The sequence below is a fragment of the Mesoplodon mirus genome (genome assembly GCF_964341445.2).
Source record: "Mesoplodon mirus genome assembly, chromosome: 9".
NCBI classification, from domain to species: Eukaryota; Metazoa; Chordata; class Mammalia; order Artiodactyla; family Ziphiidae; genus Mesoplodon; species Mesoplodon mirus.
In genome coordinates, this window is record NC_138985.1 from 9,403,564 (window position 1) to 9,415,615 (window position 12,052).

General features: G+C 48.8%; 1 protein-coding gene across 1 annotated transcript in view; it reads left to right on the top strand.

Moving 5' to 3' along the window:
- Window positions 1–413: 413 nt before the first annotated feature.
- The window catches only part of DDC (dopa decarboxylase), an 83,552-nt gene continuing 71,913 nt past the window's right edge, over window positions 414–12,052 (top strand). Inside the window, exon 1 of the mRNA XM_082632698.1 lies at window positions 414–490. The gene's annotated coding sequence lies outside the window, so the exon portion shown is untranslated. The remainder of the gene's footprint in view (window positions 491–12,052) is intronic.

Here is a 12,052-nt window from a genome sequence, read left to right on the forward strand (position 1 = left end):
CCGTAGCCCTGGCACAGAAATGAAAGAACAATTCCCCAGGACCACAACAAGCTCAAGAAACAGAAATATTTTTCAAAGATACTGTTGGAAGAATTACCTTACTCTATGGGGAAAAACTGAGAACTTTACCCTAAAATAAATTTCAGATGGAGGAAAGCTCTAAAGGTAAATATCTCAAAGTATAAAATGCTAAAAGGAAATAGAAGTCAATGTGTATACATTTTGAGTAGAGGATAGTTTCCTAAATTCCCCAGAGATGAGCTGTTCTCTGTAGGTTTCTCAAGATTTCCTCGACCTTTATCACCATTAGAAATTAATATTTAACCAGCATATGTGGCTGAACAAGCTAGGCCTTGTGGATCTGAAGGGGCAAGAAGTGTGCAGGGCTGCAGCCCGATTCCTGAGCTGCTCCCCCACGTTCTCCTCAAACCCCAGAGCTGGCAAATTCCCGATAGGACCCGAGACCCAGCGGGGCCTGAGTTCCCAGCAGGTAAGTCCTGGCTTTCTGCTTAATCGGTTATGATTGTTGGAAACGGCACCGCCTGGACCTTGACTCTGCTGCCCTGGTGCCGAATGTTGGCGTCAAGGTCAGCTCGCTTGGAGACTGGAGAAAACAGGGTCTATCTACGTGCCGTCTGTGGGGCCACAGGCACCACGCTGTGGGGAGGGATGCTGGCGCTCACAGGTGCTCACACTCACCCATGTGTGATAAGGTGGGGGCGGGGGACCATCTCGGGGCTGCCGCCAACACAGCAAGCACGGGACACACATGTGGATTCCTTTGCTCTCTACCACTTGCCTCCCACGTGGGGGGGGGGCCTCTGAGCCTCTGTTTCTTCCTCTCTAAAATGGGGATTTTAATAGTACCCACCTTGTCAGGTTCCGGTGAGCCCCGACTCTCATAACATATGGAGAATACCCGGCACATGGGAGATGCTGAGTAAATATCAACCCTTCACTTCTTAACATCTGTGACGCTGCACAGGTTCTCCCTTCATGACACATGGTGTAGTCTCCCCACAGGTAAACTCAGAGTCTACCTGTGCAGTGGGATTTGAGAGAATTAAAGGATCTCCCCTGCCAGTTTAGCAGGCTCATTACAGTCCCATCAGAAGATACAATTCTTGAGAAGGAACCTTTGCTTCTCCATCAGGCTGGAGTTAAAGCAATACCTTTTGGTTGTTTGCTGTTGGGATTCACATGCTTGGCCTCTATGGTATCCTCATCTCACAAGGGAGAAAACTGGGACACAGGAGGTGAGGAAGGTGGTCCAAGACCTCACAGCTCGTGACCATGGAGGTAGAACTTGGATCGTTCTTGCTGTACCACCCGGTGCTTTCCGCCCGGCCCTTCTGGGAAAGTGGTGCCTATTGAAGCACTTACCATGTCCCTGGCCCTGTAGTGAGCACCACAGGAAGGGTTAATCTGAGCCCCTTGGAGGTCAGGGAGCACGATGTGGATGGACCAGACAGGAAATGCAGGGCAGTTGATGGGATCGAGGGGGGGATGGAGAGGGTGGGAGGTGGAAAGTGCAGGGCTGCACACAGGGTGGGGGGCTCTGGGCTCCCAGGGTGGGTGAGGGCACAGAGGGCGTGGTCTTCTAGGAAAGCCTGCCCACGCTCCACCTGGGGGGTCCGGTGGTCAGTTCTGAGGGCCTCTCAGTAGCGCAGGCAAGCCCCTGATGGCCTCCTGCCCTGAGGACCTCGGATGGCTCCTGGTCAGCCGAGCGACACAGTGTGATGGGGCCAGATGACAGGTCTGGAAGAGTTCATCCCTGGATGAAGGTGTGGGACAGAGATGCCCCAGAGAACAGTCACTCTGCACGTCCTCAGAGTGGATTTATGACGTTTTAAACCAGGAAAATGTTGGTGCTGCTGAAAATTTAAATCATGACTTCCAGACTTTTAAAAATTCCTAAATAATGTGCAGAGAAATAGAGCCCTGAGCTTCACTGCACCCCCAGCCTCCGACAGCTGAGGGAGAACGGGGGTGATTCACACTGTAACAAGGGCACTAACAAGTAATCTGTTACGTAACAGTACTTTATAAAATGATAAAAGGTTCAGTCCACCAAGAAGCAATACAGTTCTAAACACATACAGACCTAACAGAAAAGCCTTAAATGTATAAAGCAAACCTTGGTACGGCTATGGGGAGAAATTGCCAAATTCACCACCATAATAAAAGATTTCAACACATCTTCAGCAATGGCAGTAAGCTGGGCGATAGAGCAAGCTAACAGAAACATTAGTGAAGATTTAAAGCATTTCAACAAGTGACAATCTCGGTTTATTGGATGTATATGGAACCCTCCACCTAGTAATTAGAAAATATACTTTCTTCTCAAGAGCACATGAAATGTTTATAAAAATTCAGGATGTAGCAGGCTGTAATGCAAGTCTCAGTGTCAATCAGAGAACTGCTATAATTCTAGCTGCTCTCTGACCACAATTCAATTCAATTAATTAAATTATAATTCAAGAAAAAGATAAGTAAAAATTGTTATATGTGTCTGGAAATTTTTGGAAAGATACTACACAACTCATGAATCAATTAAAAAATGTAATAGAAGTTAAATAATACTTAGAAAAAAAGATAATGAAATATGCTAATTTAAAAACGAGCTATGTATTGAAAGAAGTACATAGAAGAAAGTATATAGTTTTAAATGTTTATATTAGAAAGTAAAAAAGGCCAAAAAGTAATGAGAAAATCACTCAACTAAAGATGTTAGGAAAAGAACAACAGGATAAAGATCACTGAATGCAGTCAATAATAAAGACAAAGAGGATAAATTAGTGAAAAAGAAAATAAAGGTAGATGAGGGAGGATCAACGAAGCTCAAGGGCTATTTTTTTTTAAGACTAATAAAATAGACACAGTTCTGGCAATATTAACTAAAGACAAAAAGAGAGCAGAACAGGTTAAAAAAATGATAATAAAAGGGGATATAATTATAGATCCAACAAACTAAAAAGGTAATGAGTATATCATAAAAAAACATTCTTGTCATTAAATCTAAAAAAATTGATGAAATAATATCAAATTGGTTTCCAGGAGAAATAGAAATCTTAAATAGTCCTATAGTAATAAAAAATTGATTTGTTAGTATCAAATATTCCCTCAAAAATGAAAGGAAGGGACAAATGATTTTATATGATTTTTTATACTCTTTTAGTGACCGGACAATTCCAAATTTCAAAATTATATGACTGTTTCAGAGACTCAAAAAAGAAGAAATTACCCTCAGAGCAGTCTATGGTACCATAGAATCTGACACTAAAACCAGAGAAAAAATTCTATGCAAAATGTTAATACACCATAGTTTTATCCCAAGAGTAAAAGGATACTTGAAAATTAGAAAATTTAATGTGATTCATCACATTAACAGTTCAGAGGAGGAAAACCATAAGATTTTCTCTTCTGATGAAGAAAATCTTTCAACAAAATTGAACATCTATTTATTATACAAATAGGAATAGAAGAAATTTTTAAATAAAGAATACCCAATAAAACCCTGTTGTGAATAGTGAATGTTGGAAGATCCCTTCTACAGCCAATGAGATGCGACTTTCACTACCTCCATCAGCACCGTCCCAGAGGCCCTAGGACAGTGCCGGGCACGTACAGAATTTTAAATGCTAAGTTTTCTAGCAGTCACGCTAACAAAATCAAAAATACATGTGCACTGCAATAGCCTATATTATGTAATACAACAAAGTAAAATGCAGTCCTGCACTCAAGTTGTGTAATGGGGGAAATTTCCACACTGCTTCAGTGTTTAGATTTAAATTTAAATTACTAAATAACATTAACTGACGTATTCATTTCCTCAGTAGCACTGGCTGCATTTCAAGGGCTCAGTAGTCAGATGTGGTTCGTGGCTCTGATGCTAGACAGCACAGTCCTAGACAGTGCAATAAGGCAAGAAAAATAAATAAGTAAAGGGACTAGAAAGACAACGTTTTCACAATTCACTAAGGATACTACTCTTTACGTTGAAACCCACCTGAATTAACAGACAAGTTGTTAAAAGTTCTAAGAGAATGTAGGTAGGTGGCCAGAAAAAAAGATCAAACCTACAAAATCCATTGCAATTTCATATGTTGGCAATAAACAGTTATCTTCTTTGATTGCTAAGGAGAAAAATCACTTTTTCACGTATTTATGAGACTCCTTTCCATTTCTGATAAATGCTTGTATTTCTACTGAATTATCTTTTTCTTATTGAAAAGGTCTTTTTATATTATAGAGCCTAACTCATAATTAGCAATATGCATTTCAAATCCCTTCCTCTACCCTGGAAGTTGTCTTTCTAGTTTCCACAGTTGGAAGAACAGATATTCTTAACAATAATGTAGTCAGATTTGTCAGTCTCTTATGGTTGGCTGATTAAGTGAATCATTTAAGAAATCCTTCCTCTCCACAGTAATAAAAATATACTTCTCTGTTGTCCTAAGAAGCTTGCCTTTCACAGTTAAGGATTTAATCTATCCTTACCTTTTTGGTACATGGGGTGAGAAACAGATTCAAGATCATGTTTTTTCCAAGTAGCCAACCAGTTGTTCTAGCACCATTCAATAGTTTATTCTTTCTCACTCGTTCTGTGATTCCACATATGTCCATTTTCCAAATCTTTTGTGGGATTTTTTTCTGGGCTATCTATTCTGTTGGATAGGCCAGATGTCTATCCTTACATCAAAACTGTTACATTTTTACAGCTTCATCTGTCTCATAAGTATAGAGCAAGACTGCAATATTCTTCCTGCTCAAGCGTATGCTGGTCGTTCTCAGACTTTGGCTTCTCCGTTCATATTTTAGAGTCAAATATCTATGTGGGATTTTGATTAAAATACTACTGAATCTGTTCATCAGTTTGAGGAAAAGGGAAATGTTTATGGTACTGGGTGTTCTTTATCCATGACTGGGCATTTATTTCCATTTATTCAGGTCTTCTTTAATGTCCTCCCATGGGCTTTTATAAAAGTCTTGCAGACCTTTTGTAAGGTTTTGTTAGGTCCATTCCTGGTGTCCTGTTCCTAAGTCAGAGCTTGTCACTGTCCCTGGGATGGTGAAGCAGCTGTCCACAGTCACACAGCAGGTCCAGGAGGCAGGTCCACGCCGGAATCTGCAGGCTGATGTCTCAGCCCTGTGCTGCATCTTCAGACCGCTTCACATCTCCTTGTTTCTACTTCCGGATACATCTCAAATCTATCTGTTCTCTCCCCTGCAATTTGCTCTCCAAGCAACAGCTGGCGTGACTTTCAAGCCCTCAGGCACGTCCGTGCTCCGCCCCAGACCCTTCAAGAACTGGATGTCCCCCCAAGGGGAGTCGGACCCTGAGCTGCGGGCTCCCCCCTGGGCTGCTTCCTCTTCACAGGCTTGGCTCGGCAGCCCTGCTCACAGCTGGCCGGTGGCTTTCTCTCTGCGTATTCTTTCACCATCTGCCTCCGACCCTGGATGCCACACAGCAAGCTCACCTGGCAGTGGGGCATGGGGGCCAGCCGGCCTGGTGCGGGACTCCCTGCTCAGCCATGTGCTAGCTGTGTGACCTTGGGCAAACCTCTCTGGGCCTGCGTTTCCTCATCTGTAAACTGCGGATGATGATCATCTACCTTGTGATGCGCGTTGTGAGGGTCTGAGTGATCCTGTGGTAAAAATGCCGGGAAAAGAACCGTGATAAATGCTAATTATTATCGCTGTCACTCTTTACAGAACGGAAAGCGCCATCCTTTTCTCACAGCCCCCTCGCGCAGAGTTCCATCATCACACCTCTACCCCCCGGCACAGCCTCCACGAAAGATGCAGGGTTCCCCTAGGGTCTGCGCTGGGCCGGGCGCTGTGCTGGGTCAGGGGCCCCGCACCGAGGGCACCGCGTCCAGAGCCCGCCGGAGCCCTGCGCAGGCACAGCGCCCGGCCCAGCTCCGGCCACCCCTGCAGCCTCGCCCCCTCCCTCCCCGGCCTCTCGTCCAGCAGAGCGGTGCTGGGCGGTGAGCGCTCCTCTGCGGCCCCCGGCGACGTGGTTCGGAGCTCGGTCGGCCCCGCGCGGAAGGGCCTGATCCCCGCACCAGCCTGCGGTCGTCGCCGGGTGGAGGGAGGGAAGAGCTGCGCGAGGGGCGCGCCCGGGTCCCCGCAGACCCCGCCCAGCCGCCCCACCGGCCCCGCCCAGCCGTCGCGGAGGCCTCGGCCGCTGCCAGCTCCACAGATGCTTCAAGGGGCAGATGCTCCCTTGAAGAGATGCTGCTTCGTTAAAGCCAGGGGGGATGGCTTTCCGTGGGAAGGTCCCAGCTCGTGGCTGTGCTACAGGCCCTGAAACTGTGTTGTGTGTCTGTGTGTGCCTTGTGTGTACGTGTACGTGTACGTGTGCGCGGGTGTGTGCACGTGCGTGTGGCGTGCGTGTGTATATGTGTCCAGGGTGAGTGTGAGTGTTGCTGGAAGCAGGGGAATCTACGTGCCCTGCTGGCCTGGGGGGCTCCCCTGCAGGTCCCCTTTCCAGGCTCTGAGCCCACCTTAACTGAGGAAGGAGCACTGCCGCAGAAGGCCCGGGCCAGCCTGCCCAGCCAGGTGGGTGAGGAGGGAAGCCCAAGTCCAGGTTTGAGGACATCTGTGTTTTGAATGCTGGTCAGCTTCAGGGCTAAAAGAACAGGACTCTGAATCCGGTGAACCCGGTTTCAAATCCTTGCCCGCCTCTGCTGCTCTCTCTGCCTGGGCTCGTGGGCTTGGCACTCGGTGCCTCCTGCGGTCAGGTCAGCCTCCTGCACGGCACAGCAGGTCCCAGGGGCCCCGAGCAGGTACGGGTACAACGTTCGTGGCCCAGCGCTGGCACAGAGCGAGTCTCCTCGCTTGCCTTGCCCAGGCCAGCCCTTCTCCAGCCCTTGAAAGAGCCTGGAGCCTTCCGCTGCCCCGAGGTTACCAGGAGAGACCCCAGGAGAAGTGGCCCCAGCCTGGGTGTCGCACAGGGCACTGGGACACGGAGCCCCTTTCCCTTGTCTTGTAGGCCCGCAGCCCCTGCCGGCTCCACCGTCTCTGGGCCCTGCTCTGCCCGGCCCGACCCTCACGTCCTGTGGAGGATGGGAAGCAGAAGGGCGGGGGTGGGATGTGCTGCCGGGTAAATAAGCAGAGCAAGCCGCTCTGATTGGCTTTGGCGAGGCGGACACTCTGTCTACATAAATGGCAATCGCAGCCTCTGTGCCTTTTAACTGTCACCGAGGAGGAGAGAGAGAGAGACAGACAGAGAACGAGCACCCCGGGCTGCCTGTGAGTACCGCTCTTTGTCCTCAGAGCCTGGGGGACCAGACTCTCGGGGGAAGCCAGCTCCTGGTGGCAGCGCCCCTCCGGTGTGGGGGCTTTGGGGACAGGAGGTTCACCTGTTGATTGCAGCCGGGTGGGTCTCCTCAGGCCAGCTGGGAGGGCGAGCATCCAGCGGTGTGCAGGTATGGCACACCGGAGGAGCTTTCTGAGAAAAGAGGGGTCAACCTAAACCACCTGCTTTTGTGTGTGTCGTGTCTCAGTGACAAGTCAGACAAAGAATCGGAAACTTCTGAGGGTTTTTTAGCCCATGATCTCTGAGCCATAATAGCAACATAACAGAGCGCGTGGAAATTCTTTTCCAGGCTGGTTCATGGTGCATCTGGAGCCCACAGAGGCCGGGAGATGGCGGGGGTGGGGGAAGCAGGTGGACCCCTCCGGTCCTCTGCCGAGAAGGACAGCCTCCCGCACGATGCTTGTAAAAACCAATTGGGTCTGATGTTTACGAAGGCTGAGCACGCAGTAGGTGGTCACGGATGGGACCTATATTATTAATAAGCAAGTAAACTGCAGGTGGGAAAGTGGGAGAGGGGTCCATCTGCCCTGAGTACGTTGTTTTCTCCAGTTTCCAAGGGAAATTCAAGCAGGTGGCTCGGGTTTTCCCCTTCACCCTATTTCTCTGAAAGGCTCCAAGACTTGGGTCTTTACAGTTGGTTTCTCATTTAAATCAGCAGTAGTTTCCTTCTGAGACAGAACCAAAACAAAGGGGACAATTGCGGCATAAAAACTGGCCAGGGCAGTGGTCACCCTGGTACAGTTAACACGTAGGCAAGATGAGGGGCATCTGGGTGTATCTGAAAGAGAAAAAAATCATGACGCTCACAGCAGGCTTTTCTGTCTCTCCTGGGCCCACGGCAGGTGGGCTGCTGCACAACGCCAGTTTGCTTAAAATAATGGATATAAGAGAAAACCCATTTAAACCTCCACAGATTCAACTAAATAGCTGGGGGGTTTATTTACATATTTCGCCCTCTTCAAGCTGTTGTTTATTCTGAAGGTTTTACCCTGTTAACTCTCCATCTGAGTCTGGTGGTAAGTTTGGGGAGAGACCCCAGGAAAATTAGACTCCCTCGATATTTTAAAAGAGTGGTTCCGAGGTTTCTCTGGGTCTCATCGGCATTTCTGGAGGAAGATGCTCGGGGCGTACAGGGGCAGCGAATTGGCACACGGCCTCCGAGGAGAAGCTCAAATCCCCCTGCATTCTCCGAGGGGCTAGGCTCCCTGCAAGCGAGGGTCGTGGGGGACCCCAGGCCAAAGGGAAGTGGTCCGGTCTTCTGAGTGCACAGACCCATGTGGAAACCGTTCATGAGCTGAGTGGCTTAGTCCAGCTCCTGCTTCCCTGAGCCTGTCTCCTTATCGCTAGAGTGGGGATAACTTTGCTTCTTTGCAGAGCGGCTGTGAAGCCAGAGAGAACAGAGATGAAGGGTTACCCCGGGCCCTGTGGACGGTCACCATCCGGCATTTGTCAGGGTTTGGGGGAACTAGGCCAGCAGCACTGCTCCTGGGTCGTTCAGCTTCTGCCTGTTGCCATTTGCGTGGGGACCAGCCCAGGCGGGGGCCTGGTGCCTGCAACCTGGAGCATCCTCTTCTGGTGTGGTGATCGGGGGGACCCCGACCACACTCTGGGTGCCAGGCACTGCCTCCCCAGCCCAGGCAGGGGCCCTGGGGTCTGTGGGCTCTGACCCCTTGGGCCGTGTGAGGGCACAGGTGGCAGACAGCCTGGGTGTGCCCCGGATGCCCGGCCACGGGGGTTAGGGAGAGGCTGGCTTCAGAGTCAGAAATGCCGGCACCGCTGTTCGCATTACTGGTTCTCTGGTCTCCTTTGGGGCACCAGCCCCTCAGAGCCTTGGTGAAACAGCAGTAATAATACTGGCAGGGGTGATGAGAGTGTGAAGGTCATAAGGCCTACGGCAAGCTTAGCAGAAGGTCAGGCGACACGGATTCATTTGGTTTCTTGGACCGTCGGATGTGGCCACCAAAGTCCAAGTGTTCTCGGGATTTGGCTTGTGGGTGGGAGCCTCAGATGCAGGCTTCTTAGCCATGCGGGTGACAGGCCTGCAGCCATGCCCAAGGGGTAAGTGTTCACAGTGAATCCAGGAGTCAGTATTTACTGCTGACCTGACTGGTGAAGAAAAGCGGAGACTCCCCAAAGCATGTGCTGGAGACGTTGCCTAGATGCACAGCGGCAGGTGTCCCGTGTTTACTCTCGCTGTGTCCTATGTGTCGTAGTCACGGGGCATCCCGGCTGTCGTGGAAAGAAGCAACCAACTAGGGCGTCATTTAATAGTCTCAAGTCTATAGAAAAGGCAGGTGGTTGTGACCTTTTATCAACGATGAACGTGACTTCAGTGAGAGAAAGGGGGGAAAGGACTGAGGAAAAGAAAGAGGAAAAAAAGTAAGGGGGAGGAGGTCTAGTCTGACACCAAATTAAAATGGAAACAGGGGAGGAAAGGTCAAATTAAAATGACTGCTCATTCTTATGTAAATGGTTTAGGAGAGCGAACATGAGTGAAAATGATAAACGTGATAAAATTTTAAGCTTAAATGGAAACTGTGAGTGAATGATAAAAGCTGGCAGAGAGGGGGGTGTTCGTCATGCCTACCCAGCCTGGCGGTGGGTGACATTTTTGTATCATTCTGGTTTTTCTGGAAAGAAATTTGGCAACATGCAAAAGAACTGTGAAACTCACACCTCTGGATTCCATTGGGGACTTAGTAATATTTGAGAGACAAAGTCAATAGGGGGATAAAGTGACAAGCGCCGTGATGGGTAGCACACGGCCACTTTCCCCACGGCAGTGCTGTTTGCAACAGTCAATGGTCCTCAGTCCAATGAGGGAGGTGACACTGCGAAATGGGCAGGTATTGATAAGGGTACATATGTGCACGATATTAACGTAATTATGCACAGTGTAATTAGGCTTATGGGAAAAATAACTGAAAAGAGGCTACCGGATGATACACATAGCCTGATGCCAGCTGTTGGAATGGTCTGAGCTCAGGGGTAAATTGGAATAATATCAACTAGTTTAATGTCACTGATATTTATCAACTTTTGAAATTGCTTAAGTTGTGAATTTTTCAGCCAGCTTTATAATCCATCACAATCCGTTTGCAGGGATGTGAGTGGAAATAGTAGTATCTTCCCATGAGAGTAAAATCGAAAATCATGGTATAAACTTCTTCGTGGCTCCATCCCATGGAGACCTGTTGGCCAGGAAAATACTGAGATGACGATTGTTTATTAATCAGGGACCGGATCGGAAACAGACGCAAAGTTCCTCTCACATCAGAGGAGCAAGGCTTTGCCCTTGAAGTTTGATCTGGGTCCAGGGTGGGCCTCCACCCTCCCCATCCCCCGATTCTCTCCTGCTGTCCCGATGCTCTGTCTGACCTCATGATGATCCGACCTGCTTCTTTCCTAACCTCAGGATCCACAAATGCCAGACACAGACAGCTTTACAGTCCTGAGCGGCTCCTGCCTGCAGCATCTCGCTGCCCCGTTACAAGGGGCTAAACTGAGACTCCAGAGGCCACGGAGTCAGCTGACAACAGCCCAGCCTCTTGCAGCAGGGCCAGGGCTCGAGCCTGTTCGCTCTGACCTTACCCCCTGTTCTTTCTAGGCTGCTGGGAGGAGGAGCACCGGCTGAGGAGTGCAGTGTGGAAGAATCTCGTTCTGAAAGGGTAGCAGGGAACCTCTGTAATCCAGACCCAGCTGGCCAGAGAGGAGGAGCTTCCTGGGTGTCCGACCCTGACCGGGGAAAACCCACTGCCTGTCTGCTCAGGCTTCCGTGAGATTTCCCCTCTGACAGCAAACTCCCTAGAGATGCTGCCGTGGCATGGACCACCAACCATACAAGTGATTTTGTACCCTATTTAGAATTCTCTGTAGTACTTAGTGTTAAGGTCATTTTACCAATAGAAGATGGAGGCTCGGACGTCAACTGGCCCGGCCACGGGCACACACCTCACAAACTGTTGCGAGCCCCTTTTCTTCCTAGTTCCCATTTGTCAGGTGCAAGGGAGGCACCCGTGGAGGTGGCCTCGCCCCTCGTGGCCTCTAGGGAGCATCTGGGAAATCATTCCTGGAAGCTCAGGGAGAAACTTGTTTTTCAAGTTTCTAATCTGGAGGGTTAGTCGTACTTTTTTTTCAGGAAACCCCAAAGCTGTTGGAGATGCACTGCGCCTGTGTTTGAGTCCAGTGCATTCGGGACGTGGCAGGTCGGAGGTCAGAGCGCTGGGTCCTGCTTCTCTGAGCCTCAGCCTTTTTCATTTGTTCAGGGGATGATAATAGTCCCGATAAGGTTGTTATGAAGATTAATTAGAGCAAAGAGTTGACATAGCACTTGGTGCGTGGAATTTAATATAAATGTTGACCATGAAAAAAAAACTGTATTGAGCTACAGTTGATTTACCATGTTGTATCAATTTCTGCTGTACAGCAGAGTGACTCAGTTATACACATATAGACATTCTTTTTTAAAAATATTCTTTTCCATTATGGTTTATTACAGGATGTTGAGTATAGTTCCCTCTGCCGTACAGTAGGCCCTGGGGTTTATCCACTCTGTATGTAATAGTTTGCATCTGCTTATCCCAACCTCCCACTGCATCCCTCCCACCCCCCTCCCCCTTGGCAACCACAAGTCTGTTCTCTATGTCTGTGAGTCTGTTTCTGTTTCATAGATAAGTTTATTTGTATCATTTTTTAAGATTCCACATACAAGTGATATTGAAATGGAAC